The following is a 19186-nucleotide window of genomic DNA, read 5'->3' as shown; positions in this document are numbered from 1 at the left end:
GTTATTTTTTCAATAGTTGAACAAAGGACCCCATTCTTCTCCTGCATGTTCATATTCATTAATCTCATTAGCAGAGTATTAATATAATTTTATCGCACATTCCAGAAGTACAGCACATTGACAAACCATAATGGATCACAGCATTAGTGTCCTACCACTACATTAATTTCAAGACATGCCTGGCTCGTCTGTAATTTACTTTGAGACGTAGTTTAAAATGAGCTGAATAAGCGTGTAATTATGACATCTGCTTCTTTTCAGGTACCTCTTTGTAAATCAGTGACAAAGGAATAGCAGGTTTAAATATGTGTTAACACTCGGGTAGCATGTATAATTGCAATATGGCCATGTGTAATGAAGATTAAATTAGACTGTACTATACCTGACATATTCAGGAACATAATTTGAACTGCAGTTATTGTTGCAGGAGAAGCACCTGCAAAATATGAATATTTGATTCAAACACAGAGATAATAGGCAAAGAAGGTGACATGGATAATCGTCAGTGAGTCCCCAAAGCAGGAACCACACTAAAGCAGGTGCCACAGGCTCTGACTTTCAGCCTCATCTCCTCTCATGTATGATGACAGTTGGTCATGAATTTCATGACGTTTTCCAGAAGGGTCCATTTCGGATGCTGCCGGGGCACGACCTCACGCTGCATATCTTGGATGCACAGCACTTCTGCTCAGGGCACTGGAATGGGCACAGTGCCCAAAGTTCCCATCAGGAGCCTCAGGCTGGAAACTGGAATTCTGGGAAAGAAATCTAAAGTCTCTGTCTGAATGGTTAATCTCAGCTTTCCCCGAGCAAGACTCTTGGGTGATAAATGAAATGGTTAGAGATATTGCCTGAAATCTGGGGTGACGCTGGAAATATCTGTCAGGACAAACACATTGAGGAAAGAAAAGATTGAAGAGGTTGGTGTCTTCAGAGGTCCATGCAGAAGGGGGATAAAGGACAACCTTGCATCTTCCATCTCAAACCTCCCTGAACCCCTAAAAGTGAACAAGTGTGCTGTCTTTTTGGATTTATTCAGTATTTGACAAAGATTTGTCACCTGCCCTGGCTAGTACACAGCCCAGGATGCTCTTGAGCAAAGCAGGATCTCCACTGCACTGTGCATTTGGTTCTTTCTTGGAATCCCCAAAGCTTTGGAGTCATGGGCTTGACAGCAGCCGACAAATATTGCCTTTTAGTTTAACAAGCACACCGAAGGAATTTGATCTATATCACAAAACAATTTTAAGAAATTGGCTTATTTAATGAAATCCCCATGCCAGCCTTTTTAAATTGATGCTGCGGACATGAGAAGAGGAGCTAAAAAAAAAAAGAAAGAAAGAAAGAAAAAGAAAGAAAGAAAGAAAATGAAAGGAATCCTGCATTGTCAAAGACGCCAGCAGAAGGCTGGCGTGGGCCTGAGCAACCATGAGAGAGGTAGTGGGGAGAGTCCTAGGTGAGGTAGAATGACTGCTGAGGACATCTCAGAGCAGCGGAGACTGCTTAGGGTACCTTCTGGGAGAGAGCCTGACAGTTACAGAACAGTTTTGAACGAACCATTGAAGGTTACCCCTTTGAAAGTAACTTAAGCGCCTCTATCTGATGATGCTTAGCAACATCACCTTGGAGGTTTATTTAAAAACAGCTTCCTAACTTCCTATTTTATAGAGAAGCAGACAAAATGTCCCAAGAAAAGGAAAGTATGGAATAGAGCTTCAATTAGAAGCCACATGACCCATCCCGGAGACTTCGGGTGCTCTTCTTCTCTGTGCCTGAGACTTTGAGTGTGCTTGGGAAGGCAAAGGCAGGTCCCAGCAACTGTGACCACACAGCACCATCACTTGATGCCTTGAGTTGGCACTCTGCCAGATCTACTCATTATAGATGATATAATACAGCATAATAATATAATATAATATAATGATGCTGCTCACTGATATGGGCACACCACAAATTGGTTGTGAGAAATTGGTTGTTCCGAGATCAGAGCACTCATGGGAAATCTTTCAGGAGGTTTTTGAACAAGACAGGAAAACCTGACTATCGAATCAACAGTGAATAAGACTTCTCCATCCGTTTTCACCTCCTCCCATTGATTTCATCACACCACAAAGCGCCTCCTCCATGCCAGACGTTACAGTAAGCACCAAACAGGGAGCAAGGAGGATGTCAGCCTAATAGGAATCACTTTCATGAAACCTTCTTAGATTCCAAAGGCGATTGCAGGGGAACAATTTAGTGATCAGTTTCTCCTATCCCCTTCCCTCCCCGCACGGCCCTCTCCTTCCCCCTTCTTCCTCCCTTCCCCTCCCATCTGCTTCCTTCTTTCCTCTCCCTCCTCACAGTCCTGCGCAGGAGGACTGAGTGGTACACAGAGGATAAACAGGCTGGAGGTGCTCATCTTTCCCTGCCCTTCTCTAGCCCTATGGTCTGCCTAAAAAGCAGTTTACTTCTAGGTAGCCGGATGAGTGAGAAGCCACCTTGCAGGACTAATATTAATAATGGGTTCCAATGCCTCCACTTCTGCTCACCAACTCTGTGTAACCTTCATGCCAGTACTTCACCACAGCATACCCAGATGACACCAGACCTCTTTCATGTTAGCTACTTGTCAATTCCTGGCCGCGTAGTGCACAATAGTTCATCAAACGTACACTGCCTACTATGCCCCCTGAGAACATCCATGGTCAATGGTCTCCAACATGCAGACAGATGCATCCTCCACTCCTTGTTAGAATTTCTTCAAAAGAACCCCTATCTTGAGGTTTTGGTTACTTAGAGACTCAAATCAAACAACCAACGACATATTTACATATTTAAATGGTAGATGAGAGTGTAAACCACAGAGACTGTATTGGCAGTATAAACGGAGACGCAGGCTAAGAAACTGTGGCAGACAGCAGAAAATGAAATGTCATTCTGTATGGTAAGGCAGCCCCTCCATATCACCTCCATAGGGAACTGTCATCTCCATCTGTTTGTGCTCTAAAGGGCCTGGGACACAAATGCCACCACCTGTCTGGAATGAGTCAGGAGCAGAAAATGAGCTTAGTTTGCATGAGGGCCTAGGATCCATCCCAAGAGCAAAATAGCCTTACCTCTACTCATAACTTGTCTAGCATAGTCTCATGGCTTTACCCCTTGAGGAGTAACCCAGCCACATGAGGAGCTTTAGTGATACCCTTATCAGAGAGGGAGAAACAATGTAAGACTTAGCAAAGAGTACTAACTGTAAACCCAGTGGGTAATGGGAGGTCCCTGGCACGAGGTTCCTCCATGTTGAATAAACTGTATAAATCCTATCTGAATTTCTTCCCTTCGTTATTGAACAGCTTATCTGCCCCCCCCCAAAAAAAGCTTACTCTGAGGACCTGTCTCCATCCTTCAGCGAAAAATGAAAGTTCTTAGAAAGTTCAAGGAAAAGCCAGGCCCTTGCTCTTCCTGTCTGTGAATTACAGTGAAGCACAGGGAGCTTCTAGCTGCCTTGGGGCCATCTCTTCTCATATGTGGAAAGCAGGTTGGGGACTCTTTTTGGTATGGGACACTTTCTATGAGTACTTGGAGCTGTAGGTCACAAGTCCATAGATTACACATTATAAAAGCAGTTGAATGGTGTGGATGAATGGGGAGTAGATGGTTCATTGGAACTTCACAAATTCTTTGAAACCATGGGGTTCTTTAAGTAAGGCATCCCATGACAGAGAGATATCTGTAACGTGTACTCTTCTGGCCAGCTGCCTGGGTCCCGTCACTACCTTAGGCCCCAAATAACACACAAGACACTATATTAATTATAAAATTGTTGGCCTTTGTTATTGTTTTTTAATGGCTAGCTCTGACTTAATTATTAACCCATAATTACTAATATATATTTTTATAAGGTCTTATCTTACTGGGGACGTAGCCTCATGCATCCTCTCCCTGCGATCACATGGCTGACGACTCTCTTCACTACATTTCCCATAATCCTCCTAGACTCCTAGTGCCACCTATCTTGCTTCCCTATTGGCCAACAGTGTTTTATTTACATATACACAGAAGGACTTCCCCCATCAGGGAGCTATTTCTGCCCAGGAGAGGGGAGTTAATGTTTTCATAATGATCAGTTTCACCCTCACAACACAGATGAAGTTTCAATGATTGTCTTGCCTCTCCCTGGGCATGCCTAACTATCTAAAAGTCAAGTGGTGAGACGGAGCAGGTAGAAGTCATGGCTGCACAATGCTATGTAAGATAGAGCTGTGGGCCTGGACTTTCTGTAGGATCTACAATAAGGCTCTATGGAGTGGATAGCTCATTGCAGAGTAGGTACCTTCATCTTCAGAGCACCTGACATGCCTGCATGTGGAGGGCTCAAATGCAAACACTGGACGGTCATATCCTGCTGGTGGGAAATTCACAACAACATGTACTACAGTCAAGCACAGGCTTTCGTTTTCTGACTCATAGACCACTTCTAGGCATATGCATGGCAGTGTTGGTTATAGGTACTCATCAAACGTGTGTGTGAAAAAGTCCATGGCAACAGTAGGCATACCAACCCCAAACTGGAAAGAAAGCATGCAAACTAACAGCAGAATGAAGACAACATGGTAAGGTCATGAAATACTGAGCCAAAATGAAAACACAGCACCATTTCAGTGAATCTCTAGACACGGCGCAGATTAAAAGAGGGTACACAATGAAGAATCTACAGCGTTCATCTAGATGTGTAAAACTCAGGGTGCAGAGCTGAGGTGCCGCAGAAGGCGGGGTGGCAGGTATCTGTGGGTGCAGGGGGCAGGAAGGAGACTTTGAGATGGTCAGAATAAGATTGTGGCTGAGAGAGAACTTGAGTATGTGGTTCTGGGACATGCGCACGCGCAAACAGAAGAAAACAAACTTACATCCGCTCGCCCTGGCCTCTTCCTTACACCTGCTTGCCCTGGCCTCTTCCTTACTGCCACTCACACTTGATCACCTATCTGCAGCATCTGCTCTGAGTTTCTGTCTTATGGAGTAAGGATAGGTTGGTGGATGCGACATCTGAGACCCTTGCCCTCAAAGTGCCTGTATTACAGTTGGAAGACAATGGACAAACAGACAGAGGTTTCCAGTCTGGGAAGAACAGGTCATAGGAGGCAGCGGCCCTTCAGGTGATAGAGGACAGGGCTGTCTCCCTGACAACACAGTCAGGGACAACTTTCTGATGGAAAGAGCCTAGCACTGAGACTTGAGGAATAAGAATGAGTCAGCTCAGGGAGGCGGCCTGGAAAAAGAATACTCTGGTAATCCAGAAGTGGGGAGAGCACAACCTGGGGGGGCTGCCGGGGGGGTAGGGTGGGAGGAGGAATAGAAGTTGAAGAGGCATGAGGAGCTGCACCGGTACAGCCAGGTTGGCCAGTAACAGAAACCATATTTTCAGTCCTCCTGGAAGCAATCAGGGGGGTTTTCATCTCTGGCCTACTGCTTTCAATCTCAGTTAGCCTCAGTGACTCATTCCAGCTATGTTAAGTCTTTCACAAGTCACAATTTTGCATCCTGAAGTTGTCGGAACAGGCTTCCTGCATAGAAAAATGGCTGCATCTACTTGTTAAAATAACTCCTTGGCGAAAGGCAAATGCCTGTGCGTGCTCAGAAGCTCTTCATTGAGCTCCTAACATAGGAGCAGACAATCTCAGACACTGGTAACATAATGTGTGTGAAGCAAACAGAGAAAAAGATGCAGCAGTGTGAGGTACTCAGAATCCAAGAATGAGGGCCAATCGTGGTGGCCTGCACATGCAATCCCAACACTCAGGGAGTGGAGGTAAGAGGATCAGTGTAAGCTCAAGGCCAGCCTGATCTACATAGTGCCTGGCTGATCACACCCAGACAGGGAGACCCTACTGTTCCGTTTATGTGTGGCTAACTGATATAATACCGTCTTTGATGCCCTCCAAACCCATTATAGCCTATGATACATTTTTAGACCAATATTTGTTTAACTTGGGGTTTGTAGACTTTAAGAAGGTGCTAAAGGTCTCACTGAAAGGGGGTGGGGTCCGGAGTAGAATGTGCAATGAAAGAGAGGTGGCAGGCACTGGGGCTACTGTCCAGCCCTAGTGCCTCCAAGGTGTCTCAGCAACTGTGACTTAGGCTTCAACGGGACATAGACCAGGAGACAGAAGATGCAGCCTTCTAATCACAGCTTCATGGATAAAACCAATCCAAAAACACAAGGCTCTGACTGCATAGCATGCCAGTCAAATTATATTAGCCTACAAGACAGTTTCTGGTAGAGTAGCAGACGATAACTTTTACCCCACCAAACAAAACCCAGAACTTTCTGGATTCCTGGAAAGCACAGTGAGAACTAAGCCTGAATAAAGCCAACGGATTCGTCATCCGAACCATGTGCAGCCTGCTTAGGCCTCTGCTTTGAAGAAGCAAGAACAGAAGCCGTGTCTCTCCTACAGAGGACACACACATGGCTGCAGGGCTTCCCAAGTTCCCTGGTTCAGCTGGCCGTGCTGCCCCCTCCTCCTCTTCACTCCAGCTCTTCTGCAGTCGGGATTCAGAGTGCTCAGCCACATGGATATACCCTCAGCTTGTATTCACAAAATGCGATGCATGCAGGTAGCTGGAGCCCAGGCTCTAGAGCTTACACAGCTTCCATCCTTCCCAAGATCAGCTGAGTAACATTGGCAAGCATACAGAACTGGGTCCTCTGGCCTCATGCTCTCACCTGAGACATGGGAATTATCATCAAAATTACCAAAACATGGTTCTTGTGAAGGTTAAATCAAAATGTGCTTTACTATGTGATTGATACATTATATAATACTTATATAGTAAAGTATTATAGCTGTAAAATTAAGATAGCTTATAAGATTGTCATAAACGGGTAAATGAATGTAACTATATCCATTTTATTTCTATACTGCATATCTATTCTGAATACGCTATGTTATTCATTTGTCTATCCATTGCCTAAGTGTTCATGTGTAATGTATATTATGTTACAGTGGAAACAGTCACTATAAATACATAAAGTATATATATATATACATATACATATACATATAGATGTATACATATGAATAATATATATCACATATTTATACATAAATATCCCTTAGAAGGATTCCTGGGTAAAAATATTGAAAATTTATGCAACCATTATAATTACAGACCACCCAACCCAGAAAGGCTAATGCTGCAGCCAGCCTCTAACACACTCCTCTCTGAGCTTCCTTTTCAGTGTGTGTAGGAAGACCTCCAAAGCGGCTGAATCTGAAGACTGTTTTCTCCTGCACCTCCTAGAGCAGGAAAGGAAGGCAGTAAGAAAATCCACCTTTATCCACTGCTTAATGAGACATCACAAACACAGAGGAGATGGCTAGTCTATGTCTGACAGTCCTTTGCATGCCATCTTCCAGCCAAATGGCTTTCCTCTCCAGCAGACGCCTTCTCCCTGCTCTTTCATTTCTTGTCTCCCTTCTCCTGGCTCTCCACCCGTTTCCCTTTTTGTTTCTTTGCAGTGCCAACTTCATCTCACTGGCAAGTAAAATTCTCACACCCAAATAGCCACACCAAACAGTCTGGAGCCCTTGATTTCTGAAATGGTAGTTCCTGGGGCATGCGTACCACATTTTCTTATCCTTTTCCAGGATCACTCAACAAGGCTGGTAATGCTGCTGCTTAAGTAACCCTAATTTCTCAGCAGACTGGGCTGGCCTGCACCTGGACCTCCCACAGGACTTTGGATTTATTGTTTTCTGAGCCCAAAGTTTTAATCAAAATCCATCCTGAGCATCTGGGTACCTGCTGAGCCAAAGACCTTGTGAATATTCACACGAAGGAGAGCTAGGTCAGAGCTTCCTAAATTTTGTTAACTTACATCTCCTTTCATGCAAAAAATTTTATGTGACCCCACATATATAGGTATATGAAATAGATATACAAATTAAGCATTTACTGATGATAAATTACAGAGAAATTTATTTTTAAAGTCTTTGATATAAAGATAATCTTACCATTTAATAAAGACAAAAGCAATTTTTCATGTTAATGAGATAGATGTGTCTATTTTTATAAGCATTAAATCTTGGCTGAACATTGGATACTGCAGGTCATAGAATACCTTCCATATTTTCAGATCCCAGATACCTTGACCCTCCAGTTATCAATGCTGACATCACAGCTTCACATAAATACAAAATAAAAAGTGGTAGAAGTAAATGTAGGGATGTCTAGGAACTTGTTGGAAGCCCTGTCCTAATCCTAACTAAAATCCACTTAAGGAATTTCTCTGAAACTCAAGTCAACAACTCAAATGGCAGTTTTAAAAAACAAACATTCTAACACAATGCAGCCCAGAAAAACTGACTTGATGCTTGTGAGCTAAGAGTTGATGATCAGGAAGTATTAAGAGTCTGCATTTTCAAGAATTTAACTGTTGTGTGTCTGTAAGAGCAAAAAAAAATATGTTGTATAGTGAAGACACTGCAATTCTTTTTTAAATTTATCTTCATTGTGTGTGCATTGGTGTTTTGCCTACCTGTATGTCAGTGTGAAGGTGCCAGATTCCCTGGAACTGGAGTTACAGACAGTTGTGAGCTGCTGTGTAGGTGCTGAGAATTGAACACTGGTCCTCTGGAAGAACAGCCAGTGCTCTTAGCTGCTAAGCAATCTCCAGCCCTAACACCGCAGTTTATAACACACAATAATCTTGAATGGTGTCCAAGATTTTTAGGCAGTGCTGTGACTATGTAGATCAGTGGTTCTCAGCCTATGGGTCATGATCCCCACAGGGGTCACATATCAGATATCCTGCTTATCAGATATTTACTTTGCAATTCATGACAGTAGCAAAATTACTGGTATGAAGTAACAATAAAGTAATTTTATGGTTGGGGGTCACCACAACCATTTCAAAGAGTTGCAGCATTAGGAAGGTTGAGAACCACTGGTGTAGAGCAAAGTATACCCATGTGCTCAGACCAAGACTGGAGTAAAGTCATGTGACGCAACATGGATGATCACTGACAAGAACATGTCGAATTCATTGCTTGTTTGAATTTGAATTAATTTTTGGTCACTATAAGCTCAGAAATCTGACTGTTGGTGAGTTTTTCCAAACTCCAGTATGCAGTTATGTAGTCACACATAGGATGAGAATCCATAGGAAACTGTGGTCCTGGTGGATTCATCTGCACAGGATGAGCTGAAAACTGGCTTTTGGCTCAGCAGGACCAACCCTGGACAGCCGGGGTGGAGACACAGGGTTAGGATGCATCATTCTGTTGCTCCCATTCATCTCTTCTTTATCTTGTTTCTCATGCCTGCTCCTCTGGATAAGATCAAAGAGAGCCACCAGAGAGCCTCTGTCTTAAGAGCAAAGCAATAAAATCCCTACTGCCCCATGCTAGGCAAGAAGCCAATTCCAGGGAGGGAGCTCTTGGTTTGTAGCTCAGACCAACAAAACAGGAGAACTCTGGGTAACCTGTCTGAACAGAAGTCCTTGAAGATCCCCTCTCAGGTCTCATCTGGCTCGGGAGGCCTGCTGATGACTCAGGGTTTTAGCAGGAAGAAGTATCTCAGAGAGAAAAAAAAGCCTTACACCCAGCACTTTACAGCCAGGACTTGAACCTGATTTCCTGCTTGTACTAGTTGTTCAAACATGTAAAAGCCCCTTCATCTGCCTATATCTCAGATTCTTCTGTGTGAACTGGATGGAACAGGGCTTGATCAAATACTGTTTCCAACAGGGAATCTCGAACTCAATTCAACCCTCTGCTGGTAAGTGCATTTACAGCTCCGTAGATCAGGGTATGCAGTACGGACTGTAGGAATTCAGGATTCCTTTGGAATATAGCCCACCTAAGATAGCCTCCTGCTTGTCTGGAAAACAAAGGAACCATCTGAGTTTTGTCCATTGGGTGCTTTTGCCCCCCCCATCATTCCCCCCCCCCTATCCACAAGCAGGTCTTCTTCCTGCCTCTCTGTTCCACAGGCACAGTTCCCACAGCCCTGCTGGGATGCAGCCACACAGGGCGTCAGTTGAGAAATGAGCAGTTATTTGCGATGACAACTCAAACCACAACGCTGTCAAGAAGCCCTGGCTGGAGGGGCCCCTGGGAATAAGCAGAAGTCCCACAACCTCCCTCCAATTTGTGTCACATCAGGGGAGGGCGGAATGGCTCCCACATGAGTAAGATCCCTGCTATTCACATACCCACAGCCCCCATGGACCGAACTTGTTCCAGAGGCCAATCAGGAAATGTTTCAGGAATTCGATGAACAGAAACATGATGACACATTTATGAACACAGGTCCAAACTTTGCAGAGGAAAAATTCCCTGCTGAAACAGAGCACGTGCTATATTACATAGCAGTGTCCTAATGCCCACCTTGCTCTAGCTCCAATGGCTGAAGTCAAGATGTTCTTTAATGGTACTAAAGCTACTGTTTGTTTATTTAGCCGCAATTAGGAGTCAGGTCTTCCAGCAGAGCCTGAATGGCCAGCTTCTACTGGGATCCCAGCTCTTTCCTGATGTGATTCCTAATGCTGTGATCTCTTCACACTCCTACAGAGAGAGGTTCATTTATTTGCACCAAGTCACACACTTCCTGATGGAGCTGAGACTTGGCTCAACATGAGAAATCATGTTTTCAGCCACTGCTTGATTTTGCCTTCCAGTTGCCAGCACTATGCAGGCTGGTGTTTTTTAGGAGTGCTTCTATTTTGTAATCCAGCCTACCGTCTTCAAGGGAATAGGATTTACTTTCCTCCTTATCCCATAATTCTTTACTTCGGCCACAATCCTTCAGCCACTGTTGTTGATGGAAGAAGCCAGATTGTTTTACTAAGTTTATACACCCATAGCTCAGCCCAGTGTTTTACACATAATACCACATAATACGTGTGAATGAATGGATGCTTGCATGCATGCACGAATGAATGAATGAATGAATGAATGAAAGATCTTCCAACTTCTAGCTCAGTGTTCTTCCTACAACTCTCAATAGGCCAACTTCTTGCAGTTGCCTTTAAATGGACTTTTCCATGAATTAACCTAGATTTAACATTGACTGATGACATTTAGGATTAATGGAGATCACCTCCCCCTGGGACATCAAAAGACATGGACCAAATTTACAAATCAAACCAAGGAGACTTTGTTTTCTCTCAACATGCAGGGACTCCTTCCTGTGATACAATTGGTAGAAAGAGGGCAGACAAAGATGTTGATACTGTATGGTTATTTGAAAATATTGGCCAGAGTAATTTTAAGATAAATGTGAAACAGACATTCTTTAGCAGTTCACACATTTGAGAGTGGTTTTCTCAGAAGGCCTACACATACTCCGGTTACCATCTGTGTCTTTGTTGTCAGGGGTTCCAAGTATCACTGTTTAAGTTTCTTTCATCTATTGGATATATGGCTTTATAAAACTTTTTTTTCTGATCCTTGTGCTGGTAGAACTTAGCTGATTTTTTGTGCTTTATAATTAGCATTTTCTAGGATATTGTAAAGTATCAGATGCTTCCATTTTGTAATATTTCCAAGTAAGTATGTCATCATTTATTTAGTTCTTCCCCTATTGTGCAATTTGTGTTGCAGCCAATATTACAGTCTTACAAAACGGCATTGTGATAAATCACTCCAAGGAAGGGGCTCTCTCTGAGCTCTCTTCTTGGACTGTGGCCTTAGGGTCAGTCCCCAGCAGCCTGCCATCTATTCTTAATAACTGGATTTGTGAACAAGAGCTGAGCCCACTAGGGGATACAGAGCAAGAGAAGAAGGTTAACTCACTAGTCACTGCAGACCCTGACAGTGTCGCCTGCCTGAACTGTGTGCCCCATTCTAATGAAAATTTGCTAAATTCTGTTCTCTGTAGTGTGTGTTTATTCAAAAACAATACATTTATTGGAACAATTAAGTCAAGGTAAGTATATAGAGAGGAAATTTAAAAACTGGCTTCTGCCACAGTCTTTCCCATTTGATTGTGATGACATGTTTTAATAAGCTGTGTGTGTATCTTTCCCTGAATTTCTCGGTACTTACATTAATAAATGGATGCTATAATACAATTGTTTTGTACAAGTAGATTCATACATAAAACACATAAGATAACATTTTTTCTCATGTATTCAACATCCTCTTGTATTCCATGGAAGAATCAGGGACATAGCTTAGTGTAGTGTACTTGACTGGCGCACACAGGGATGGTTTCTGGTGCAAAAAGAAAACAAGAATAACAAAAACCCACAGCAATCTTTTTAGGTCAGCAAGCGGTTAGCTCCTTCTTTTTGAGAACTGATAGTGTTCCATCGTAGGGTTCGGCCATAGTTAACTCAGACTTTTCTTTTTCTTCAATTAATGAAGTTCACATTGGTTCTATGTAAGTGGTTTGTTTTTACCAAAGATATGTGAACATTGAGATAGATTGTCTTACTGCTACTAGAAAATGTTTCCTTTCTCCCCAACTTCCCTTATGAGTTCCCAATTACTTTGATAGTGTTATTGTTTTGAATCTGAAATGTCACCCAGAGGTTCATGCTTTAAACGCTTGTTCCCAGCTGGAGACACTGTATTCCAAGGCTCTGGAACTCCTAGGGGGTAGGACCTGGCTGGAGGAAGTACAACACTAGAGGTGAGCTTTTGAGGATTATACACCTACTCTCTCTCTCTCTCTCTCTCTCTCTCTCTCTCTGTGTGTGTGTGTGTGTCTCTCTCTCCCTCCCTCCCTCCCTCCCTCCCTCCCTCCCTCCCTCTCTCTCTCTCTCTCTCTCTCTCTCTCTCTCTCTCTCTCTCTCTCTCTCTCTCTCTCTCTCTCTCTCTGTGTGTGTGTGTGTGTGTCTCTCTCCCTTCCTCTCTCTCTCTCTCTTTCTCTTTCTGTCTCTCTCTCCCTCCCTCCCTCCCTCCCTCCCTCCCTCCCTCCTCTCCCTCCCTCCCTTTCTTTCTCTCTCTCTCTCCCCCTAGCTGTGGTGTAAAGGTACTGCAGGCTTTCATCCTCTCCACTGTGATGGACTGAAACACTCTGAAACTGTGAACCAGAATAAGGCAGAAAAGTCATGTTTGGTTGCAACAAACACATATTGAATCTCCACTGTAAGCCTATAGCACTTAGATTTATAGCACACATAAGGAGAGAGAGAAACTAGTCTCGTTAAAAAGGCTATAACGGTCAACTGTTTAATCACACTTAATGAAAGCCTGATCATTTATAACCAGGTGTACTGTTCTGCGAGGTCCTCAGAGAAACCTGCAGTTTATGAATGGAAACTCACCTTCATTAGTGGCACAGCAGTGACAGGTGTCTATACACTGAGGAGGATATACTATCATGTATGAGAACTGAGCATGGAAGTGACAGGTTTGAGCACACCCCAAGAATGTTTACAGCAATGTTTAGAATTAAACAGACATCTTATAAAGCAGGTGTGATCCTTGCTGTGTATCAGGTATTAGTAGCTCACTTGACGGTATTTGTTGTTAGGCTACAAGAACAAATTTCCCCATCATGGAGCCACTAGGGCTGAATTCATAAGCACCAACTTTAGGCAAGGCAACAAGAGGATACTGTGGGTTCAGCAGAGATCAAGGCAAAATTCCCCAAAAGAAGTGTTTAACCCAAAGGAAAACAGACAGTGAGCAAGGCATCCTAGTGAGTGAGCAAGCTCAAAGGTTATCAGGGACAATATGGCAGAGAGAGGGAGAAGGTGCCAACCACAGAGCATCAGGAAGAGGCATGCCAGTGCTGCAATGGTGTTTGAGTTGACTCCTTGAAGAGTAGCAAGTCACCCACCCGGGAGAAGAGCCTTCAGGGCAGATAGAAAGTTTGGTGGGACACAAAATAACAGAAAGGGGGCTGAAATTCGGGAAAGGAGGGGAGTAAGGAGGAGGAGAAAGGTGAGGCCAAGGAGGGAGTTTGGATTGTATCTTAACTACAGTGAGACTTAATGGGTTCTATGCAGGAAGTGATGTGGTCCAAGCTAAAGTCTTGAAAACTTCCTCTCTGGCTTCTATGTAATATGTGCACCCTGAGGGAAGTGGGAAAGCATGACTGTGGGGTATGGAAAGAGAAAAAGCCATGGACCAGACAGGAGAGGGTGGAGACCTGGACACTGGGAATCTCAGAAGATAGTGATTTCCAGATTTCCACTCAGGAGCAAGGAGGTCAGTAGCTCTGAGTCTCAGAGTCTGAGCTTCTCCCTGTCAAACAGAGCTGGTAATCCTTCTTCGCTTTCCAAGGCTGCTGAAAGTGGGGGCCATGAGAGCTGTAAACTGATACCTAGTCTAGTACCCAGCCCCAGAGCTGGTCAACCAATGCCAACCAATGCCAGCCTCCAGCTGCCCTACTTCTGTGCAGAATGGATGCCACAGTGATGGAGGGAGTGATACCATGCTGAATGCTGTAACACATTAAAATGAGATGAAACATGAGAATTCTTAGATTCCTCTCAACCTGTTAGAGACTGCTCAGTGAAGCAAACACAAATGACAGCTTTAATTCCCATCTATCCAGTCACAACATCTCAAGTAGCTGTGCCCAAACTCTCAAGCCCAGGAATCCTATTGCCAGATGAAGACAGATAGCTGCAAAATGGGCCTTTTTTGTTAAATTTCCAAATGGTCTGTGAGTAGGAGAGGCCCTTTATGTCTCTGGTAAACTTGAGCTCTACTGCAGGTGTCTGAGTTTATCACTGAGAGGAAATGACTTTTTTTACACCTAATTTAATCTGAAGCTATTCACAGTTTAAAATGTTTAGTGACATGACCTTTTTAATGACTAACACATTGCAGGTGGTCCTGTTGTAGCCAGCAGTTAATGTTTGGCATCAGAGAGAAAGACAAAGAACATTCAAGGACCACTCCAAGGCAATTGCCTCCTTTTGCCTGGTTCAAAGGACAGCTGGCTCTAAATAGAGCCTAGAGAGGCACCTAGGATGAAAGGATGAAGTCATTTCTTGGTAGGAAAACTCTTGTTCTTCTGGGTGTTTCTCAGAGTCATAGCATAGACAACACATCCTAGAATTATGAAGCAGACCTTGTAAGCTGTGTGCCTGGACTTCAGATGAGTCTTCCTCTCTGGATGACAGATGGGTTTACAGCTTCCAGTAGCCAAGAGAGGAATTGCTTGAGTGGTTCCAGAATATCTAGGCAAAATCCAACATCCTAGATGAGTTGAAAGAGCCCAGAGAGGGACTGGTTCATGGTTAAGAGCACTGGATACTCTTTCAGAAGACCTGAATTTGGTTCCCAACACATGGCAGTTCACAACTTTAACTCTAGAACTAGGGGCTTAGAATCCCTCCTCTGGCTTCTGAAAGCAAGAGACACACATGTGATGCACGGACACACATGCTAGCAAAATACCGATACACATAAAACAAAGTGAACTTAAGTGGAATTAAGAGTCCGGAGAGACAGGGAGGAACTCCCCTTGTAGATAGCAGACCCCTCACACACCCAGAGCACTTGACAATGGCTGCCTTGCACATTGATGCACCCATGCAGCGCAAGGGTGTTTTTTTTTTTTTTTGCTTCTTTCTCAAGCTAGATGACATATAAGGATACATTCCTTTTAGGGCTTTCTCACAACCTCATGCTCTGAAGGTCACCTTTAGAAAGATGGCATGGTCCACACGTCAATAATGAAAACAACTCACATGTACACCTGTCTTTCAGATTAGCCTGACACAGTACAGGATGCCAGCAAATACCATTTAGGTCAACAGCCAGGGAAGCAGACACGTAACTCAGCACCCATACTCTCCCAGCAATGACAAGTGAGCAGAAGCAAGTCAGAGCTCAAAGCAGCCCATCACACCAGTTAGGCTTCGTTTCCATCTCTGTGAACGCATACATCCACAGGCTGCACTCCTCAGCCACCACACATAGTGAGAAAAAGCAGTGCCAAGGTCCAGAAAAGAGAACAACAGGCTAGACAAGGTCATCACTAATGACCATGAAACCTAAGAGTCAGGAAGATCACAGTGAGGTCCGAGCTATTTTGAGCTTCATAGCAAATTTAAGTCAGTCTCAGATACCAGGTGAGACCCTATTTCAAAAATGACAAGAAAGCTCCCTCTTTCCTTGGGGACAACTGCTCTTCTCAGGCATGTCACTGCCCTCGGTAAGCAGGACTTCCTGGTTCCTGGATGGCATCACAATACCTACTTTGTTCAGATGTCCAGTGTCACTGGTTTCAGAGTGAGGACCTTTCTATCATTTGGGTCATGGGTTACACTTCTTTCTTTCTCATAGGCCTTAGCATCGTCCTGTTTGCCTGGGTCCCTAAGTTTTCCATTCTACACCAGAAGGAAAATGAGGGGAATACAAAGAAATAGAAGATGAGGTAGAGGATGTCCTCAAGGATTTTTATGGAATGCAAGCAACCTTCACAGTCTTCAATTCTTCTATGAAGAACAAAGAGGGTCAGTGTGAAAGTTGAAGCTGGACCCTGAGTTTACTCTACTTCTGAAGTCTTCTTGGAATTCACATATTCTCTTATGTTTTAGGGTATGTAACTGGAAAGTCGTCAGGCTCTGAAACTTGATTGTGCCAATCTTTATACAGCTTAGTAAAGCCATTAAAAATCACCGGGTCGTAGTCTCAAAAGGAGTGGGAGAAGCCAACTCCAAAACATGCTTCACCCTCCTGGCAGTTATCACTAGTAACCTTTGCCTTTACGTTCGTTATGCTCCAGCAAGAACTGATAAAAGGAAAAGGTTACTTGACCTTTTTCCTTAGCTGCTCTTAATATTCTTTCTTATTCTGTATGTTTGGGGTCTTGATTATTATGTGGCGAGGGGATTTTTTTTTTGTGGTCCACTCTATTTGGTGTTCTGTAGGCTTCTTTTACCTTCATTGGCATGTCTTTCTTAAGGTTGGGAAAGTTTTCTTCTATGATTTTGTTGAATATGCCTTCTGCCCCTTTGAGGTGGATTTCTTCTCCTTCTTCTATACCTATTATTCTTAGGTTTGGTCTTTTCATGGTGTCCCATAATTCCTGGATGTTTTGTGTTAAGGATTTGTTGGATTTAAGGTTTTCTTTGGTTGATAAATCCATTTCTCCTAATGTATCTTCAACACTTGAGATTCTCTCTTCCATCTCTTCTATTCTGTTGGTAATGCTTGTATTGGTAGTGCCTGACTGTTTGTCCAGCTTTTCTATTTTCTGCCTTTCTTCAGATTGTGTTTTTTTTTTTAGTGTCTCTATTTCAGTTTTCAACCCTTGCAGAAAAATGCGGATCGATCCATGTTTATCGCCATGCACAAAACTTAAGTCCAAATGGATCAAAGACCTCAACATAAATCCAGCCACACTGAACCTCTTAGAAGAGAAAGTGGGTGGTACCCTTGAACGAATTGGTACAGGAGACAGCTTCCTGAACATAACACCAGTAGCACAGACAGTGAGATCAACAATTAATAAATGGGACCTACTGAAACTGAGAAGCTTCTGTAAGGCAAAGGACACAGTCAGCAAGACAAAAAGGCAGCCCACAGAATGGGAAAAAATATTCACTAATCCCACATCTGACAGAGGGTTGATCTCCAAAATTTACAAAGAACTCAAGAAGCAAGTCTCCAAAACAGCAAAGGACCCAATTAAGAAGTGGGCTGCAGAACTAAATAGAGAGTTTTCAATAGAGGAGTCTAAAATGGCTGAGAGGCACTTGAGAAAGTGCTCAACATCCTTAGCCATCCGGGAAATGCAAATCAAAGCAACTCTGAGATACCATCTCACTCCTGTCAGAATGGCTAAAATCAAAAACACCAATGACAATTTATGCTGGAGAGGATGTGGTGAAAGGGGGACACTCCTCCATTGCTGGTGGGAGTGCCAACTGGTTCAGCCACTTTGGAAAGCAGTATGGAGATTCCTCAGAAAAATGGGAATAAACCTACCACAAGACCCAGCAACTCCACTCTTAGGCATATATCCAAAAGATGCCCATTCATATAACAAAGATGTCTGTTCCACTATGTTCATAGCAGCTTTATTTGTAATAGCCAGAACTTGGAAGCAACCTAGATGTCCCTCACCCGAAGAATGGATAGAGAAAATGTGGTACATCTACACAATGGAGCACTATTCAGCAGAAAAAAATAATGGAATCATGAGATTCGCAGGCAAATGGATGACACTAGAAGAAACCATCCTGAGTGAGGTAACCCAGTCACAAAAAGAGAAACATGGCATGTACTCTCTCATATATGGATTTTAGACATAGATCTGGGGAGTGCCAGCCTACAATCCTATTGCCAGAGAGTCTGGGAAACAGAAACTTCATTTACTGGCTGGTTAAGTACTGAGCTGAACTCAAGAAAGCCAGTATCAGAGAGGGAGGACTGATGATCAAAGGGATTAAGACTGGGCTGGTTGAACCCCCAGAAACAGCTGATCAGACAAAGGTTAACTCTTGAATCCCAGGCATCAGCCTGGGAATCCAGCATGGGACTGATCAAGACCCCCTGAATCTGGGTGTCAGTGAGGAGGCCTAGGTAATCTATTGAGCCTTGGACAGCAAATCAGTACCCATCCCAAGTATACACACGGTCTCTGGACTCCCATAGAACAATGTGAGGTGCACTCTCACCCTGAACTCTTGGGGAAGGGTCTAGGCCCTGCCCTATATGAAATGACAGACTATGGACACCCCCATGGAGGGCCTCACCCTCCCTGGGGGAATGAGGGGATAACGGGGGGGGGGATGGGGGGAGGGCACGGGAGGAGGGGAGGGAAAGGGAGAGGGACCTCGTACTGACTTGTGAAGCAACCTTGTTTCTTATCTAAATTTAAAATGGAAAATAAAAAAAATATTAATAAAAAAAATAAAAATAAATGCCAATATAACTACTAACAAATATAAAAAAAAAAAGGAAAAGGTTAGCCAAACAGTCCACAGAGTCCCAGCATACAGGAGGCAGAAGCAGGCAGAACTCTGTGAGTTTGAGGACATCCTGGTCTGCACAGCAAGTCCCAGCCCAGCCAGGGCTACCTGAGGAGTAACTAAATAACCATCAACAAACTCAAATTTGTGTTTCATATCTGACTAAACTCTCACCTTGCTGACATCATAGCAGGAAAAGAAAGGATAGCTTACAAGATGTCTAAATTTTTCTGTGGACAGTGGTGATTCCAGAATCGTTGAGCCATTAGGATAATCCAGCTATGCAACATATCCCATTAAGAGTTAAAGAAATGC

General features: G+C 43.6%; 1 long non-coding RNA gene across 3 annotated transcripts in view; it reads right to left on the bottom strand.

The window, feature by feature from the left end:
• Positions 1–11700: 11700 nt before the first annotated feature.
• LOC110342657 overlaps positions 11701–19186 on the bottom strand; it is a 42314-nt gene continuing 34828 nt past the window's right edge. For 2 of the 3 annotated variants that reach the window (XR_005873071.1, XR_005873072.1), the window contains exons 4-5: positions 15019–15127; positions 11701–12598 (exon numbers count right to left, since the gene is read on the bottom strand). This is a non-coding gene — a long non-coding RNA (uncharacterized LOC110342657). The remainder of the gene's footprint in view (positions 12599–15018; positions 15128–19186) is intronic. The other variant, XR_005873073.1, reaches the window with a different exon arrangement.

The sequence above is a fragment of the Mesocricetus auratus genome, unplaced genomic scaffold (assembly GCF_017639785.1).
Source record: "Mesocricetus auratus isolate SY011 unplaced genomic scaffold, BCM_Maur_2.0 Super-Scaffold_100045, whole genome shotgun sequence".
Classification (NCBI taxonomy): Eukaryota; Metazoa; Chordata; class Mammalia; order Rodentia; family Cricetidae; genus Mesocricetus; species Mesocricetus auratus.
Note: the sequence above shows the minus strand (reverse complement) of the source record. Positions and strands in the feature narration are given on the sequence as shown.